Raw genomic sequence first — 20,993 nt, 5'->3', positions numbered from 1 at the left:
TGTGTTTCCGACCCCCCCCCCTCCTTGTTTTTTTCGGTTTTTCTGAAAGAAGGGTTGGTTTTTTGAAACACTCAGAGAAGTGGATGGAATGTCAAAGTTGGTATCAGATGTATCTGTGTTATAGTCCGTAGAGTCCACATCGGTAGTTTCAGGATCTGTAGAGGAAAAATTAACACGGGTAGGAGTATTATGTTTTTTGTTTTTTAATATAGGATCAGTCTGGGAAAATCCTCTAAAATTGTGCCAGCTGTAGACTTTATTGTCTTCATAATCTCTCAGATCTTGAACAAACTTTTTCTCTTTAAATGTAGTTATTGTGTCCTCAAGAGTGGTAATTTTGACATTTATCTGTTCCCTCCGGTTTTATATGAATCCAAACTGTTATATTGCACAAGAAAAGTTTCAATTTCTTTAATTTTAATCTCCAAGTCCGATATTTTGTTCTGTTCTTGTTCAACAATCAATTGAATAAGTTTCTTGGAGCAGTCGGATAAGATTAGATCCCATTTTGCAACAAAGTCCTGATTAAACTCTACTGTGGGTCTTTTGTTCAGGCGGAGTCCCCTGGGAATCATGTTTTTGTCGAGGTATGCTTGTAAAGTCTTACTGTCCCACCAGGTACGGATTCTCGCCGACATTATTTTTTCCAGTTCCCACATGAGTTGATTTAATTCAATATGCGTTTCCGTAGGGGTATCATGTTTGTTCAATGAAAAAAGTTTTGCAGCTCTCTCCATTCTGATTTGATCAGAAATAAAAAAACTTTCAAGGTTTTGATTATCATTGGCATTATTAATCTGGTTTTCCATTTTATAACAAAACTAGGTAAGGAACTATAAGTCATACAATAAACATCATATATAGAAGTAGTTATTTCTTCTCTTAGATACAATCCAAGTTGATAGTTGTATGACTTACTTGAAGTTCCTGATTGTGAAAGTTAGGGAGCAAGGGTGGAGTAGCTCAAGGTAGACAAAAAATAGGAGTTGCCCAGCTCACCTAATCCGATGGAAGCCCAGATGCCATGGATAGTGCACGGAGGAAGGAAAAGGTCAGCCAATCCTTGTAGGAATGATAAGAGGGAAATTCACCAGCACTTAGGTCCAGGCAAAATGTTTCTTTAAAATGAAGATTCTTTATTTACATATCATTAAAAAGTCCATACTATGGTAATCAAGCCCATGTTAGAGAGGACGCGTTTCGAACATCCAGTTCTTATTCAGTCTCTAAACCATCTAGTCATCGGACTGTTTAAAAAGGGCTGAACCCAAACACGTGGTCAAATGGATAGAGAGAGCATAGTAACTGCAAAGAAATTAACCCCGTAGGGTAAACCAATTTGTATTTTTATATAATGGTATAGCAAATATATATATATACAATGACAAACAGGTTTAATAAGCAAACATTAATTCATTCCTTTTATTCAAACCCATAAGGAATCTTGTGCCCATTAAAAAAATCCATTTTATTTCTCTTTGAAAGAGGATATTTTTTAAATTTCCACCTCTTTTAGGTAATTTGACTTTTTCAATGGCATTAACTTTCATGCCATTAAAATTACCAGCATGAGCGTCGCGAAAATGCTGAGACGCACCTGATAATTTTCTGATGGTGGCATTATTCACATCATAGATGTGTTCCGATATCCTCTTTCTAAGCGGTCGACAAGTGGTGCCTATATATTGCAACTGACAGATTGTGCAAGAGATCAGATAAACTACATGATCTGAACTGCAGTTTATCAGGGACATTATTTCATAAGTTTTTTTGTCCGTTTGAGACAGAATGTGACACTATTGTAAAAAGATTTTTGGCCAGAGGGTACAAATTAAAAAATCTTCAAAAAGCCAGAACCAAAGCCAGTATTAAAAGTAGATCACAATACCTTGAAATGAATAAAATCAGCCCTCAGAAGGAATTACCGGTTGTTTTTTCCACTATGTATAGTAAAAACTATTATGATGTGACCAGAATCATCAAAAAATATTTACCCATTTTATCTACAGATGATACTTTGCATCAAATTTTGAAAGATGGGGTTAAATTTGTCTCAAAGAGAAACACCACTTTGGGATCTATTTTGTCACCAAGTGACCATACCAATAGATGCGGTTTCTCTAATGTGGAAAAAAATACCGGTAACTGGTTACCTACCACAGGTTCTTATGAATGCGGACATAAAACCTGTGGACTCTGTGGCTATATGTCAAAAGTTAAAAACTTTTCTTCATATACGGACAAAAAAACTTATGAAATAATGTCCCTGATAAACTGCAGTTCAGATCATGTAGTTTATCTGATCTCTTGCACAATCTGTCAGTTGCAATATATAGGCAGCACTTGTCAACCGCTTAGAAAGAGGATATCGGGACACATCTATGATGTGAATAATGCCACCACCAGAAAATTATCAGGTGCGTCTCAGCATTTTCACGACGCTCATGCTGGTAATTTTAATGGCATGAAGGTTAATGCCATTGAAAAAGTCAAATTACCTAAAAAAGGTGGAAATTTAAAAAATATCCTCTTTCAAAGAGAAATAAAATGGATTGTTTTAATGGGCACAAGATTCCCTATGGGTTTGAATAAAAGGAATGAATTAATGTTTGCTTATTAAACCTGTTTGTCATTGTATATATATATATTTGCTATACCATTATATAAAAATACAAATTGGTTTACCCTACGGGGTTAATTTCTTTGCAGTTACTATGCTCTCTCTATCCATTTGACCACGTGTTTGGGTTCAGCCCTTTTTAAACAGTCCGATGACTAGATGGGTTAGAGACTGAATAAGAACTGGATGTTCGAAACGCGTCCTCTCTAACATGGGCTTGATTACCATAGTATGGACTTTTTAATGATATGTAAATAAAGAATCTTCATTTTAAAGAAACATTTTGCCTGGACCTAAGTGCTGGTGAATTTCCCTCTTATCATTCCTACAAGGATTGGCTGACCTTTTCCTTCCTCCGTGCACTATCCATGGCATCTGGGCTTCCATCGGATTAGGTGAGCTGGGCAACTCCTATTTTTTGTCCATCCAGGACTGTATGCAGAAGTTTTTTGCCCCCTGAAAAAATTATGTGGGCTTCGCCATATTTTTGTATGCTAGCCAGGTATAGCAGGCAGTTACGGCTGCCCCCAACCCCCAGTTGCCTATTTGTACCCGGCTGGGAACCAAAAATGAAGGGAAGCCCTTTTTTTATTATTTCATGAATTTCATGAAATAATTAGAAAACAAATGACGTAGGCTTCGCCCCATTTTTGTGTCCAGCCAGATACAACTAGGCAGCTGGGGATTGGAGTCCGCAGCACAGGTTGGCCTGAGCTTTCTGGGCCCCACTGCTGCGAATTGCAGTCTGCAGCCGCCTCAGAAAATGGCACTTTCATAGAAGCGCCATCTTCTGGCGCTGTATCCAACTCTTCCAGCACCTGCCTGCTATACCTGGCTAGCATACAAAAATATGGCGACGCTCACGTCCTTTTTTTGTAGTTTTTTGGCAAAAAAAATAAAAAATGCTTCCCTGTATTTTCCATTGCCAGTGAAGGTAACACCAAGCAGTGGGGGTTAGCAGCCAGTAGCTGCTTGGATTACCCTTAGCTAGCAATACAAAAAATGCAGCGGGAGCCCATATATATTTTTTTTAATTATTTATTTAATTAACTAAAAACAAAATGGGCTTCCCTGTATTTTGATTGCTGGACATCACAGTGCTGTAAAAATAAATCTTTAAAAAAAATGACGTAGCGCTCCGCGGTATTTTTGATTCTCAGCGCAGATAAAGCAGACAGCTATGGGTTGCCACCCCCATCTGCCTGCCGTTAGCTTGGTTGGCAATCAAAATACAGGGAAGCCCATTAATTTTTTCTATTTAAAAAATAGTTAAAAAAAATGACGTTGGGTCCCCCCATTTTGATAGCCAACTAGGGTAAAGCAGACGGCTGTAGCCTGAAAACCACAGCTGGCAGCTTTACCGTGGTTGGGGATCCAATGTGGAGGTCCCCCCAGGCTCTTTTTTTATAATTATTTTATAAATATTAATAATTACACAATAAAAGTAGGGCCCCCCCCAAATTGGATCACCAGCCAAGGTAAAGCGGATAGCAGTGGTCTGGTATTCTCAGGGTGGGAAGGTCCATAGTTATTGGGCCTTCACAGCCTAAAAATAGCAGGCCGCAGGCACCCCAGACGTGGCGCATCCACTAGATGCGCCAATCCTGGCGCTTCACCCCAGCTCATCCCGTGCCCTGGTGCAGTGGCAAACGGGGTAATAAATCGGGTTGATACTAGCTATAAAGTCACCTGAGATCAAGCCCAGCAGTTTGTGATGTCATGGCGTCTATTAGATACCCAACATCATAAACTGTCAGTACTAACAAAAAAAAAAATCGACAAAAGAAATTTATTTGAAAAAAGTCCCCAAAACATTTCCTCTTTCACCAATTTATTGTAAGAAAAAAAATAAAGGGGTCCCACGACGACTCTGGACCGTCTAGAATATGGGGGGAGACACTCAGGGAACGTATCCCCCATTTTCTAGGAGTGCGGACCCTTCATGTGAGGAGTGTGGGTGCAATAAATCTGCACTCACTCTCCCCGGGTCCACAGCAGCAGAGTCCATGTCGTAATGGTTGCTACCAAAGCTGCAATGCCCTGCTCATGAGGTAAGGGCATGCCTAATCAGGAGAACTATTCTACACTTCCAAATATTGGTATTTGCTGATATTATTGCTATTCCACCTACTATATATTGGGGATAGGATCTTGGAGATGGAATACCCCTTTAAGTCCAGTTATCCAGCTGAATGAATACTAAACAACAGAGCTCGCTATTTAGATATGTTTTCTTGTGGCGTATAACGGACTCTCATGTTTGGTAGTCGTTCAGCAGGGAAACTATAAAAGCAAATCCCTCCATTTGGAAATGTAGTATATAGCTCTCCTGATCAATTATGTTCCTTACCTCATGAGCAGGGCAATACAGTAATAATAAAAATGTATTCATTTATATAGCGTTATTAATTCCATAGCGCTGTATGTCTTTGGAGTGTGGGAGGAAACCAGAGTACCCGGAGGAAACCCATGCAAACATGGGGAGAACATACAAACTCCTTGCAGATTGCACTCCTTGGTGAGAATTGAACCCAGGACCTCAGTGCTGCAAGACTGCAGTGCTAACCACTGAGCCACTGTGCCGCCCATTTAGCTTACAGATGCATAACTACCACTCACTGTGTCTGAACACAGGAAGCTGAGCTGACAGCCGCTCTGTGCATGCGGCAGCATCTATTGTGAAGGAGAGGGCCGTGGGGGGATCAACGCTGCACAGGTACCGTGGGACACCGGGGAACACTGGTGGGGTTATAGGGGGTGACCTGGCAGGGCCTGGGGAGGAGTTTTCTGTCGCATGTGTCATGGCACGTGCGACAGAAATCAAAGGAGTAGGGTGAATGCGGCCGGCGCGCTGCTGTGCGCGCAGCCATCTTGGATTTCTGGGAGGGCATCAGGGGGGGCACTTTGGCGACACCGGGGGACCAGAGGGGACCGGGGAGGAGATTTATCATGTTTGTTCATGCCAGATGGGAGATAAATAATTTTTTTACCGGCGCTGTCATTTACTGTAACCTGATCATCGGTGTACGGTGTATACCTGTGATCACGTGAGCGGGGACCGGAAAAACCGTCCTGAATCATGATCTCCAGGGTCTCAGCTAGCCCTGAAACCCCGGAGATTTTCTGACGCTGGGGGGCGTTATTCACTTATTTCTGCTTGCTGTTTATAAACGGCAGATCAGAATAAGGCTACATTAACACGACCGATCCATTTTTGCGGTCTGCAAAAAACAGTCCTTTTTTTTCACGGGTGCATCCGTGTGGCATCCGTTTCCGTTCTGTAGACGGTCCGTATGTCATCTGTTTGTAATCCGTGTGCCTTCCGTTTTTTTTGTGTACTGCAAAAAAACTGAAGGAGGGTAAATGCATAAATTTACCCAGGATCCATAGCTTCATCCTACATGAGGCGGTCACATGTTCACTCCAGTGCCATTTTCTACTGCTTTTCACAGCGTAGAGCGCTCTGGTGATTTTCTTGTGCTTGTGCACTTCATATCAGTCCTTTCTGTCATTATAATGGCAGAAAGACACATAATGTCCCACTCTCCTGCATTTTGTAATTTTGCACCCTTTGGTGCCTTTCATGTGGCACTAAGGGGTGCTTAGCTTTGTATTTAGCCAAAAAATGAAAAAAAAAAATGACGTAGGGTTCCCCCTATTTTTGTAGCCAGCTAGGGTAAAGCAGACGGCTGCAGCCTGCAGACCACAGCTGGCAACCTCACCTTGGCTGGTAATCCAAAACTGAGGGCACCCCACGCTGTTATTTTAAATTAAATAAATAATTAAAAAAAAAAAAACATGTAGGGGTCCCCCCGAAATTGGATCACCAGCCAAGGTAAAGCAGACAGCTGGGGTCTGATATTCTCAGACTAGGGAGGTCCATGGTTATTGGACTCTCCCCAGCCTAAAAATAGCAGGCCGCAGCCGCCCCAGAAGTGGCGCATCCATTAGATGTGCCAATCCTGGTGCTTTGCCCCAGCTCATCCCGCGCCCTGGTGCGGTGGCAAACGGGGTAATATATGGGGTTAATACCAGATGTGTAATGTCACCTGGCATCAAGCCCTGGGGTTGGTGAGGTCAGGCGTCTATCAGATACCCGACATCACCAACCCAGTCAATAATAAAAAAAAAATAGACGACAAACACATTTTTATTTGAAAAAATACTCCCCAATACATTCCCTCTTTAACCAATTTATTAGAAAGAAAAACAAATCCAGGTCTGGTGTAATCCAAGGGGTTGACATGACGATCCACACTGTCCCATTCAATGAAGAGCAGGATGTTCCCCATTGGCTGGGAGAGCAGTGCAGTGACCTAAGCTAACATCAATGGGTCAGCCCAGGTCACTGCAGGGCATGACAACTGCTGCTGTCAGCGAGGTACATTACCTGCGCTGATCTCCTGCACTGCTGACAGCCCCTGTCACTGAGTTCAATGACCGCCGCCTTCACAGCCAAGTATCGCGAGAGGCCCGTGACGTCACCGCTAGTCAGTCTCGGGTCGGAAGTGAGAGAAGGTGATGTGACAAGCGGCGGCCATGGACGACAGTGACAGCGCTGAGGTCGGGACTTCATCACCGCAGGTAAGCCGAGCGGGACCATGTGTGCAGAGTGCCAGGATGACGGACGTGTGTGTGTGTGTGTGTACATGCCGCGTGCAGGAGGGGGCGGAGCGAGCTGAGCGGGGAAGTGTGGGCTTCCTGCACGTAACTAGGATAAACATCGGGTTACTAACGAAAGCGCTTTGCTTGGATACCCGATGTTTATCTTGGTTACCAGCTTCTGGCAGGCTGCCAGCGATGGCTCCTGCACACTGTAGCTGTAAAAAGCCCTGCTTTTTGCTGCTAGAACCATTCTCGAAGGTATCTAGAACTATCGAGCTTTAGCAAAAAAGCTTGAGTTCTAGTTCTATCTAGAACACCCCCCAAAATCACTCGAACCGCGAACTGGAGAACCACGAACCACGAACCGCGCTCAACTTTACTAACTACTTCTCCACCCTTGATCTCACCAGTGGGTACTGGCAGGTGGCCTTGGCGCATGAAGACCGTGAGAAGACCGCCTTCGCTACACCCATGGGACTCTGTGAGTTCAACAGCATGCCATTCGGGCTGTGCAACACCCCTGGAACCTTCCAATGGCTGATGGAATGCTGTCTGGGACATCTGAATTTTGAGACCGTCTTGCTGTACCTGGACGATGTAATTGTATACTCACAGACATATGAAGCCCACCTGGAGCACCTAGCTGAGGTGTTCGCGTCCCTTGCCAAGTATGGGATGAAATTGAAGCCCTCCAAGTGCCATCTATTAAAGCCCAGGGTGCAGTACCTCGGACATGTGGTGGGTGCGGAAGGCGTCGCCCCAGATCCTGAAAAGATCATTGCCATTCAGGACTGGCCGAGGCCGACCACGGTGAGAGAGGTGAGGCAGTTCCTGGGTCTGGTGGGCTACTACCGCCGCTTCATTAAGGGATACACGAAGATGGCCGCCCCCATGCAAGACCTCCTCGTGGGACAGACCAAGGGTGGCAGGTCCCCTGGAACCCCGTTGGCGTGGGAAGAAAAGCATGAAGAGTCCTTCCGCCAGCTGAAGACGGCCTTGACCGGGGAAGAAATCCTGGCGTACTCCGACTACAGTCTCCCATTCATCCTCTACACCGATGCCAGTAATGTGGGCTTGGGAGCAGTCCCAGATCCAGGACGGAAGAGAGAAGGTGATCGCTTATGCTAGCCGGGAACTCCAACCTACGGAAAGGAACCCTGAGAACTACAGCTCTTTCAAGCTTGAGCTCTTAGCACTGGTGTGGGCCATCACCGAGCGATTCCGCCATTACCTAGCGGCAGCCAAGTTCACCGCTTATACGGACAATAACCCATTCACCCATCTGGATACAGCTAAGCTGGGTGCATTGGAGCAGCGGTGGGTGGCAAGGCTGGCTAATTATGACTTCACCATCAAGTACCGAGCTGGCCGTAAAAATGCTAATGCAGACGCACTTTCCCGGATGCCCCACCTGTTGGGAGAAGGGCCGGACGATGATGACCTCGAAGAAATCGAGTTGCCTGCGTTCCACCGGCCGCCAGCCGAGAAGTTACATGTCCATCAACAACAAGTGAACTTAGATCCGCTGCCCAGCCAGGGGTGGCAAGAAGCCCAGGACCAGGCACCTGCTGTCCGCTTGGTCAAGACCCTGGTGGAACAAGGCTCTGCCGGAATAGACCCTGCCTCCCCCACCGAGGCCCAACGACTGTGGAAGGAACGAGCCCGGCTGTACCTGCACCAGGGGAAGCTGTATTGGGAATTGATCAACCGAAGACCCATGAAAGGGTTCGCCAGCTGGTGATTCCCCAGACTAACGTGCCCACTGTCCTGCAGGCATACCATGACGGTGCCGGGCACTTTGGGTGGAAGAAGCTGGAGATGCTGTTGAGGGAGCGATTCTATTGGAGTGGGATGCGGGAGTCTGTGGAGGCCTGGTGCCGAGAATGTGGTCCCTGTGCACTGAGAAGGGATGAGGCCAGCCAGAAGGCCCCTCTGCGCCCAATCATTACACATCAACCGCTCGAGCTGGTCGCCCTCGACCACGTGAAGCTTACCCCTAGCCAAAGTGGGTACACCTACGCTTTGACCATTGTAGACCACTATTCAAGATTCATGGTGGTTGTCTTAGTCAAGGACCTGACCGGCCGTACCGCCGCTAGAGCATTCCAGGCCTATTTCTGTCGACCGCACGGGTACCCAGAGAGGGTGCTTACCGACCAAGAATTCTGCCAGTTGTATGGCTGCAATAAAATTCGGACCACGCCTTACCATGCCCAGACCAATGGCATGTGCGAAAAGATGAACCATCTGGTCCTGGGTCTCCTCAAGACCTTACCGCTAGAAGAGCGGAACCTGTGGCCAGAAAAGCTACCTGACCTGGTCGATATGTACAATAACATCCCTTCCAGCTCTACCAAATGTACACCGGCGTACCTGATGAGAGCTCGGCCCGGACGGCTGCCAGCAGATCTAGAGATGGGTTTGGAAGCCCCAGAAGCCCTCCCTTCGACTGCTGGATGGGACACTCAGCGAAGGGCGCAGTACCGACAGGTCCAAGAATACGTAGAAAAGAACTTGTGCCGGAGTCGGGAACAGCAGGAGCAGTGCTTCAACAGGAAAGCTCCTGCAGGTCCCTTTCAGCCTAAGGATGTAGTACTGAAGCGAAAGAGAAGAACCCATAAGCTGGATGATCAATGGGAGAAGACCCCGTATGTCATACAACCCACTGGATGGGAGAATGGGAAGGCCTACCAGATCAGTCGTGACCAGGGGAAGACTTTGGCCATGGTTTCCAGGGACCACCTGAAGAGGTGCCCACCACCATTGAGGGTGGCAACTAAAGCTCCGGCCCCCAGACCGGCTGGGGAGAAAGAGAAAGGGGTAATCCACACCATGATGGGCGATTTCCCAGCAGATTGGCCTACGCAGAACCTCGTAGTGATTCTTCCAGTGATACTGTTCCCACAACCCGTGGAGGAAAAAGGGATGTAAGTAGCGACAATGAACCAGTGCCCAGGGATGCACCTGTACCCAGCTCCCCTATGTCTCCACCCGTCTCACACAATAGACGGGAAGAGGAACCAGTTGTTTCCTCTGCCCCACTGCCTGTCAGCACTGACATTGGGCCCCGAAGGTCCACGCGCCCCAACCTAGGTCGACCCCCGCTTAGGTACAGGGAAACTACCATTTAGGGGTGTGATACGTTGAGTGTGTAATTAAGTAAGTGAATAGCTGTGAATCAACCGAGTAAATCATCTGATTATCCGTCCCAAGAGAACCGTCCCCGTTGGGACTGGAGTTGTTGTCCCCTGATTAACCGCTGATTACCCCCCACCGTGCATAAGAAACTGCTTATGGACATGCCTGAGAACTTGCAGGGCACCCACAAACTGATGGAAATGTAAATATGTTGGGCATGTTTCCGTTGCCGCCTCCGGAGAGGCTGATTTGGAGGATGGGCCTGGAGGAAAGAGATGGCCCAGGCCCGCCACTACCGCAACCGGTGGCGATCCTCCGGGGGTCAGGGGTCCCCCATGGACGTGGGGTCCACTGAAGTGACAGTCGGGTGCGAGACACCGTACCCGTTCCCGCTCGGGCAGCCTGGATCTGGACTGGGGTCAAGGGGTGCTGCCCATTTTCTTAGGGGTAGCATCAGGGCCAGGTTGTTTGGGTGGGAGAGCGAAAGCCGACCGTTATTAATAAAAATGTGTTTGGAACGTTAAAGTACCGTGCCTCCCGTTAAGGGAAGATTTATAAATATGCTTTTGTTGAATGTTTTCACGTTTTCTACCTTTTGCAGTTGAAAAATAAAACCGGTGATGGACGGGCAGCCCACGGATGGTCTGCATTTAACCAAGGGGGAATGTGGCGCCCTGGACTAGCCAGGTCGTGACAGGTACTACAACCCGACACCCCCCCACCCCGAGATAGGCACATCAGCCAGACACAAAATCCTTGTTGCCTCCCTCCAGGGGCGGATGTCCACACCAGGTGGGGTGGAGTCAGGCGGTTGGGCCCACCCACTGAGGAGTTCACAGTCCTGGAGGCGGGAAAAGGAAGGGAGTGAAGTTAGGGAAGTGGAAGAGTGAGGAGTAAAGTAGTAGTAGAGGAGCAAACTGACTGTGTCTGGGTACGTGGCCCGGGCACCAAGAGCAAGGTTGGCAGACGGTGGTGGCCGTCTGCAGGAGAGGCAGATCAACGCGGAACCGTAGGACTGGGGACGGGCGGTGGCCCGCCGGTACTGAACCGGGGAGCGAAGTGAAGCCAGCACAAACCGGCAGGGCCTGCGGACCCCGACCAGGCTTGGAGTCGCCGTTAAATAGGTCAAATCCGTCAGTGACCGGAACCCCAGGGGTTTCCTAACAGCCAAGACCCGATTGAAGGCAATCGTCCAACCAGCAAAAGGAAATACAGCTACCGCCACAGCTAGAGTTCTAAGGGCCAGAGCCTGCGGGCAAAAGGGCTCCTCCGGCACATATACACGCTGGGGAGCGGGTTACCGGTGGGAAGCCATCGGGACCGAACATACACAAAGGTGCAGGGAAAGGCAGCCACCACCACCAACTGTCCGGGAGAAACCACAGCAGCCGGCTGCGGGACCCGTCCATCCAGCCGTTTGGTTTACCAGAGACTTTGCATACATTTGTGGCTGAGTGACTACTACCGTGCCATCCGGCATCGAGCTGCGCAGTCCAAGCGACCCTGCACCTTGCCAACCCTGCCTCCCCGTCACCTCACCGGGCCCCGGGACCACCAACCCCCTACCCACGGAGGGGAGAGAAACATCTCAGCTGCTCCCTGCCATCGCTCCCGGGATCCCCGTCAATAGCAGCGGTGGTGCCCAACCTCACCACAACCCGTGGGTGGCGTCACGGACCAAATCCCCAAACCGAACTACCCCCTTTTCACTCAGCGGATCCGGCCCACCACTCGAGCCACCGAGCAGCAGCAGCAGTGCCGGATCCGAGCATGGTGAGCGCAGCGCCCCGCCACCCGCGACAGGAGCGCCGCTCGAGTCTCCGGATCCAGCCCACCGCTTGAGCCACCGAGCAGCAGCAGCAGCGCCGGACCCGAGCGTGGTGAGCGCAGCGCCCCGCCGCCCACGACATTTATTATAACAAACCTGCACTTTTTTTTTAGTTAAGTATATATTGTATATAAAAAAGCATTTTTAATGGTAAAAAAAGAAAATTCATGCTTTACTTTGATTTTTTTACATTTTATCACCTTCTTGTAATATTGATTTACAATTGGCAGCATCATATAGTAATCTTAACTAGCAACGTATAGTAATGTCCCCAAGCTACATCCTTGTGCCCTGTTGTAAGGTGCTCATCCTTCTAGTATTGTGCCCAGTAGTATTGTGCTCATACTTGTAGTATGGTGCCCAGTAGTATTGTGCTCATCCTTGTAGTATTGTGCCCAGTAGTAATTTCCTCATCCTTGTGGTATTGTGTCCAGCCTTGTGCCCTGTAGTATTGTGCTCATCCTTTTGGTATTGTGCCCATCTTTGTGGTATTGTGCCCAGTAGCATTTTGCTTATCCTTGTGGTGTTGTGCCCAGACTTGTGCTTTGTAGTATTGTGCTTATGCTTGTGGTATTGTGCCCGTCCTTGTGCCCAATAGTATTGTGCTCAACCTTGTGCCCACTAGTATTGTGCCCAGTAGTATTGTGCTCATCATTGTGCCCAGTAGTATTGTGCCCAGTACTATTGTGCTCATCCTTCTATCCAGTAGTATTGTGCCCAGTAGTATTGTGCTCATCCTTGTGGTATTGTGCCCAGTAGTATTGTGCTCATCCTTCTGGTATTGTGCCCATCCTTGTGCCCAGTAGTATTGTGCCCAATAGCATTGTGCTCATCCTTGTGCCCAGTAGTATTGTTCTCAGTAGTATTGTGCCCAGTTGTATTGTGCTCATCCCTGTAGTATTGTGCTCATCCTTTTGTCCAGTAGTATTGTGCCCAGCAGTATTGTGCCCAGTAGTATTGTGTCATCCTTGTGGTATTGTGCCCAGTAGTACTGTGTCATCCTTGTGGTATTGTGTCCAGCCTTGTGCTGAGTAGTATTATGCTCATTCATGTAGTATTGTGCCCAGTAGTATTGTGCTCATCCCTGTGGTATTGTGTCCAGCCTTGTGCCCTGTAGTATTATGCTCATCCATGTAGTATTGTGCCCAGTAGTATTGTGCTCATCCTTGTGGCATTGTGCCCATATTTGTGGTATTGAGCCCAGTAGTATTGTGCTCATCCTTGTGGTATTGTTCCCAGCCATGTGCTCTGTAGTATTGTGCTTATCCTTGTGGTATTGTGCCCATCCTTGTGCCCAGTAGTATTGTGCCCAGTAGTGTTGTGCCAGTACTATTGTGCTCATCCTTGTGCCCAGTAGTATTGTGCACAGTAGTATTGTGCCCAGCAGAATTGTGCTCATTCTTGTGGTATTGTGCCCATCCTTGTGCCCAGTAGTATTGTGCCCAGTAGTATTTTGCTCATCCTTGTGGTATTGTGCCCATCCTTGTGCCCAATAATATTGTGTCATCCTTGTGGTATTGTGCCCAGTAGTACTGTGTTACCCTTGTGGAATTGTGTCCAGCCTTGTGCCCTGTAGTATTATGCTCATCCATGTAGTATTGTGCCCAGTAGTATTGTGCTCATCTTTGTGGTATTGAGCCCATATTTGTGGTATTGTGCCAAGTAGTATTGTGCTGATCCAAGTGATATTGTGTCCATCATTGTGCCCAGTAGTATTGTGCCCAATAATATTGTGCTCATCCTTGTGCCCAGTAGTATTGTGCCCAATAGTATTGTGCTTATCCCTGTAATATTTTGCTCATCCTTGTGCCCAGTAGTATTGTGCCCAGTAGTATTGTGCCCAGTAATATTGTTCTCATCCTTGTGGTATTTTGTCCAGTAGTATTGTGCTCATCCTTGTGCTTTTATGCCCATCCTTGTGCCTATTAGTATCGTGCCCAGTAGTAATGTGCTCAGTAGCATTGTGCCCATCCTTGTGCCCAGTAGTATTGTGCCCATCCTTGTAGTATTGTGCCCAGTAGTATTGTGCTCATCCTTGTAGTATTGTGCTCATCCTTGTAGTTTTGTGTCCAGTAGTATTGTACTCATCCTTGTAGTACTGTGCCCTTTAGCATTGTGCCCATTCTTGTAGTATTGTGCCCAGTAGTATTGTGCTCATCCTTGTAGTATTGTGCCCAGTAGCATTGTGCTCACCCTTGTAGTATTGTGCCCAATAGTATTGTGCTCATCCTTGTAGAGTTGTGCCCTGCAGTATTGTGCTCATCCTTGTAATATTGAGCCCATCCTTGTGCCCAGTAGTATTGTGCTCATCCTTGTCCCCAGTAGTATTGTGCCCAGTACAATTGTGCTCATCCTTGTGTCCAGTAGTATTGTGCTCATCCTTGTACTATTGCGCCCATCCTTATGCCCAGTAGTATTGTGCCCAGTAATATTGTGCTCATCTTTGTGGTATTGTGCCCAGTAGTATTGTGCTCATTCTTGGGGTATTGTGCCCATCCTTGTGCCCAGTAGCATTGTGCCCATCCTTGTACCCAGTACAAGTTTTCAACTGTGGGACAATTGATGCTACTTAAGTGGTGTCTGTGGCCAAATTGTTGGAAAAAATGGAGACTCTTGTTGGAGTCCCCTTGCTGTGTTTTAGATGTTCGTTCATCAAGATGAACAAGTCATGGATCCGCAAGGACTTTGCTACCCCGGTGTCATCCTGGGGAGAGTAAAGGCTTGTGGATTTTGATAGTGCTTCATGCAAATCAACATTTTAAGTTTGCAACTGTGGGACAATTGATGCCACTTAAGTGGTGTTTGTGACCAAATTTTTGGAAAAAATGGAGACTCTGGTTGGAGTCCACTTTCCGTGTTTTACATGATTTTAGAAGGGCATGACATGCCTGTATCTGTGTCTCCTCCTCCTTTAACTCGTCCAGCTCTTTTCTTTCAGCATGAGTATATGTACTTGTCACTTTTCCATATGTTTGTGGTGTCTTTTGAGTTGTGTGTCACCTTTGGACACCTTAGAAGGTGTTTTCTATGTGTTTGTATGTGTTTGTGTTTGCCTGCCATTGTTTTCAATGGAGTTCGACGAACGGTTCGCCGAACGTTTGACTAACACACAGGCCGTTTGACGAACCGAACTCGAACACTAGGGGGGTGGCTCATCTCTAATCAGGTGGTATTAGAGCAGTAATGCACCAGGCTATATTAAAGCTGTTTGCAGCAGTCAGTATTTGAGCTGTTTGCACAAGGCAGTATTAGAGCTGTATCGCAACAGGCGATATTAGAGCCGTAGTACACAGATGATATTAGAGCTGCAGTGCAGCAGGTTATATTGGAATTTTTTGAACTAGGCAATATTAGAGCTATTAGCTGTTTGCTCCAGGCAGTATTAGCGTAGTGCACCAGGCTTTAATAGAGCTATTTCCACCAGTACGTATTGGAACAGTATTGTGTCAGGTGGTATTAGAGCTGTTTGCACTAGGCGGTATTAGAACAGTACTGAACCAAGCTATATTAGAGCCGCTTGCACGAGACGGAATTAAAGCAGTATTGCACAAGGCTATATTAATGCCGTTATCACCATGCTCTATTAGAGCAGTATTGCACTAGGCGGTATTAGAGCAGTATTGCACCAAGGCAGTATTAGAGCTGTTTGCACCAAGCAGTATTCAAGGTATTTGCACCAGTCGGTATTAGAGCTGTAATACAGTATTAGGGCACTTTTCGTTGTATCAGGATCAGAGCACCAAATGGTGGTGCAACCCATGATTTGACCTTTATACAGGCCGGGTCATGTGGTGCGCTGGCCAATCACAGTCATGCCAATACTTAGTGTGGCTGTAATGGCTCTGGAAGTGCCCACAGTTTAAAAGCTTGTTAATTGGCTGTGCTGCAGCTTTTCAACAACCTTTATTTATCTGGTGAACCTGAACAGTAACCTGGACATCAATTTGGAAGTTTGTGTTTGGGGTTCTGCATCGGACACTAGATGTCTGGTACGAATCTCAAGCTTTAGGCGGGCTTTACACACTGCGACATCACTAGCATCGGGCTAGCAGTGTTGAGCGAGATAGCACACGCCCCCATCGTACATGCGATATATGGTGTTTGCTGCCATAGCGAACATTATTGATACGGCAGCTTCACTCGCACATACCTGGTTGGCGACGTCACTGTGACTGTCGAACAATCCCTCCTTCAAGGGGGAGGTGCGTTCGGCATCACAGCGATGTCACCGCGATGTCACTAATCGTCCTGCCAATAGCAGCGGAGGGGCGGAGATGAGCGGGACGTAACATCCCGCCCACCTCCTTCCTTGCGCATAGGTGGTGGACGCAGGTAAGGAGATGTTTGTCATTACTGCGGCATCACACACAGCGATGTGTGGTGCTGCAGAACGACAAACAACATCGTATCTGCAGCAGGAGCGACATTATGGAAATGAACGACGTGACACAGATCAGCGATATTTGTCACTTTTGCGCTCATTCATCGTCGCACCTAGGATTTACACGTTGCAATGTCGCTACCAGCTCCGGATGTGCGTCACTAACAATGTGACCCCGACGATATATCAGTAGCGATGTCGCAACGTGTAAAGCCCCCCTTACAGTTTAGGTTCGCTCATCCCTTATCATTTACATTAAGAGTATAGCATTATAGTCCATTTTAAATAGTTTTAAATCAGTATAGATAGCTTTTTAAGCATATTCCGCATTATACATTGATACCTTGGTAATTGCTCCCAATGTACAAAATATTTAAATTTAAAATACCTTTCAGGTTCCTGCTTAGGTCTCAAGAGTTGTGTTACTTTGGCATAACTAGGACAAGAATACATACATTTATAGAAGCTCAACATTTCTATGGTTTATAAAAACAAATCTACATTCATACAATTCATAGGGGGGTTATTCAACATCATCCCTATTATATGGCTGCAATATTATGCAATGCAGTTTTATATGATCTGTGTGATACTTTTAAACAGCAATATTAGGTAGGAACTTTAACTGTTATGTTGGACCCTTGCAATATGTTGCTGCATTTTGACAGTAAAATGTAGTGCCCCTGAATCCATCAGGGAGCTACAAGGTACTTGTAACTTCCTGGAGGTGGATTCACTGGGCCGTGCACCGGACTCCCCCAGTGAGGCAACCCGGAGCTAACCCCTATACAGGGACTGTCTGATCACCCCACCAGAGGGCCTAGATGCACGGTAGCCGGAACACTAGGGTTACGAGACCAGAGTCCTTCAGGGATCTTGCACGGGAATGTCTCTGAGTCCAACGAGCACTGGAGGCCGGACGGATGACTGGAACCGGATTCAGGTGCTGTGTAGGAACCGCAGACGGGGCGAAACATGAAGGCTGGTGTTGCCAGGTGAAGTCAGGGATCGGTGACGGGTTCAGGCTGACGGTAGATGGCAGGATCCTCAGCAGACAGTCACCGGGAGACTTCCTGGGGAATCAGCAGTCAGGACCAGGTTAAGGTGACAGGACGGGTTCTGCGGAAGAGACAGAGTGTACTGAGTCACAGGGAGACACTGGGACCGGCGAACAGGAGGCATGGAGGGAGCAGAGGAGGGAGAGTGAGAGGAGCAGCCGCGGGCAAGGGAATTGGGAACCGGAGCGGTGAGTGACAGGCGGTGCCGGGACCCGGGGAGCGTAACAGTACTGCATCCCCACCAGGATGCAGGACCTACCCCCTAGGGACCCAGAAACTCCAAACGCTCCAGGAAGACCTGATAAAACCTGCAAAGTGAGGGGACCATCAAGGACCTCACTGACCTTGAAGTTTGGGACACAGTAGCAATGGGAGAACTGGGGACAGGACCAGAGACTCCAACCCCACAGAGTTCACGCTACCGTTATATGGACTGCTGTAAAAGACAACGAGGAGAGGACCCACAGCTGCTTCAAGACACGGGGACCCACCAACCACAGACAGGTGCAAGGGAAAGAAGCCTCCAGGTCACTAAACCAGCACTGGGACTAAGGGGACCTGTGGTTGAGACCAGCCGGCCTTCGGTGACCAGTTTCCAGCTTACTGTGAGTAAAGGAACCAGTTAAGCTGGGTTTACACGCTGCAACATCGCAAAGGACATAGCTGTAACGTCACCGGTTTGGTGACGCAATAGCGATCTCCATAAGTCTCTGCTAAGTCTCTGGTGAGCGTTCAACCCGGCAAACCTGGCCAACAACTTACCAGCGATCCGGACCTGCAGAGCGACCTAGCTGGTTGTTGGGGACGTTGATAAGCAGCCTTTTGAAAGGGAAGTTGCTAACAAAGTCGCTGAAAAGGATTCACACACTGAAACTTCATGCTGCACAGCGGGAAACAAAGGACCTAGGAATGGTCCTGAACGACTTGTAGTGATCAGCAACTTCCAGCAACTTCACAGCAGGGGCCAGGTCGCTGATAGGTTTCACACACTGCAACATCGCAAACAACATCGCTATTGCATCACCAAAACGGTGACGTTACAGCGATGTCGTTTGAGATGTTGCAGTGTGTAAACCCAGCTTTACACTGTGTGGCCTACCTTCTTTCAACACCCGTCTACACCATCTTTCCACTGGGACCTGTCCCTGCTTGCGGATGGTCTAACATCCAGGCTGATACTAACACCAGCCCTGTAGTGAAAACTGTGCAGCGGTGGCTCCATCCACATAGCTGCAAACCGCAAGTGGGGTCACGTATGAACTTTATTCGAAATCACCTGTAAATATTTCCTTTTTAAAAAGCACCCAGGGCATGGGACCGGGCTATGGCCACCAAAGTGACATTCCCCAGTTATACACTGCCCAGGACCGAGTACCCTATAACCCTGGGCGACACACATTCATTTATAGAAGCTCAACATTTCTTTGGTTTAGAAAAACAAATCTACATTCATATAATACATAGGGGGGTTATTCAACATCATCCCTTTTATATGGCTGCAATATTATGCAATGCAGTTTTCCATGATCTGTGTGATGCTTTTAAACAGCAATATTAGGTAAGAACTTTAACTGTTATGTTGCACCCTTGAAATATGTTGCTGCGTTTTGACAGTATTATATAGGAACTGTATGATATTATTGTTTCTTCACTGTATGCCAGTACAATAAGAATTTTATATGACAATGTTGTTTGGGCAATATTAAGTAGGGACTTTGGTCGACATGGTTGTACTATTGACTACTGCGTGACTTAACTTATGAGCACATCATAACCGTATGATATTGCTATGTTTGATGGTATCATTGCGTGAGCATTAGAAATGAGCAAACCCAATGTTCGATGTTCAGGTTTTGGGCCAAACACTGACTTTCCAAGAAAATCAGAGTAGCTGTTCGGAGCTTGAGTGCTTTACGTATGCTGATCCCTTGCATGAGCATCGCTGTGCTCGGGTACACTTGGAGCTCAGCCCAGTGAGAGCTACTTGCAGTGTTTGAATAGCTCACAATCTCACAATGGGGGTAACAACAGTGTGGTCAATGTAGTGTTCCACTAAAAAGCAAAAGATGGAAAAACCGCACCCACCGCCCTCGGAAGTGTTCTACTTATGGCTGGCTGTATGTGGGCGAAGACTCAATCTGCCAATCAGTGACTTCCATTGCAGTTCAGGTCATGGCTGCGTCTGCCATACAAAACTTCCATGGGTTCGCTCATCTCTAAAAAGCATGTATGGCAGAAATCTTTGACAAATGTAAAATAGAAATATTTGACATCTACATTTTATTAGTATTTGGCCATACATGTCATGAGTATTCCACACTACATAGAATAAGGTGTTCCAACTAATTTCCTAAATTCTAGGCATTTGTAGTTTGTATAAAGATAGAAAAGCATCACTGAAATTTGCAAATCTCTAAAGAGAATCTGTCTACTATATAATCTGCAGATAGCATGCTGTAATGATTAACATACAGATTTCAGCGATGGGTCTCTTATCACAGTGTGTGCTGCTGTCTATCTGCTATGTTTGTTTTAGCGTCAGGAAATTACACTGGGGAACAAATTTGGGGTGTCTCACCTATAAAGCTGGGTTTACACACTGCAACATCGCAAAGGACATTGCTGTAACGTCACCGGTTTTGTGACGTTATAGCGACCTCCCCAAGTCTCCGTTGAGTCGCTGTTGAGCTGTCAAACAGGCAGATCTGGCCAACGACGCAACAGCGATCCGGACCTGCAGAGCGACCTAGCTAGTCATTGGGGACGTTGTAAAGCTGCTATTTGAAAGGGAAGTCGCTGTAAAGTCCCCTTTACACACTGAAACTTTCTAGCGATCATGCTGCACAGCGGGAAACAAAGGACCAAAGAATGGTCCTGAATAGAGTTGAGCGCGGTTCGTGGTTCGTGGTTCTCCAGTTCTAGGCTCGAGTGATTTAGGGGCATGTTCTAGATCGAACTAGAACTCGAGCTTTTTGCAAAAGCTCGATAGTTCTAGAAACGTTCGAGAACGGTTCTAGCAGCAAAAAAACAGCTAAATCCTAGCTTGGTTTCTGCTGTAATAGTGTAAGTCACTCTGTGAATCACACTATTATGACATTTCAGTGTATAGTGTGCGTGAACAGCGCCTTCAGATCACTGCTGTTTGTATAATGGCGATCGCCATTTTTTTTTTTTCTTGTCTTCCTTCCCTAAGCGCGCGCGTCTTGTGGGGCGGGCCAGCATGTCAGCCAATCCCAGACACACACACAGCTAAGTGGACTTTGAGCCAGAGAAGCAACGGCATGTGTGATAGGATGTCCATGTCACATGTCCCTGCATTATAAAACCGGACATTTTCTTCCAGGACGCCATTATCTGCCTTCT

The sequence above is a fragment of the Anomaloglossus baeobatrachus genome, chromosome 4, assembly GCF_048569485.1.
Source record: "Anomaloglossus baeobatrachus isolate aAnoBae1 chromosome 4, aAnoBae1.hap1, whole genome shotgun sequence".
NCBI lineage: Eukaryota > Metazoa > Chordata > Amphibia > Anura > Aromobatidae > Anomaloglossus > Anomaloglossus baeobatrachus.
Note: the sequence above shows the minus strand (reverse complement) of the source record.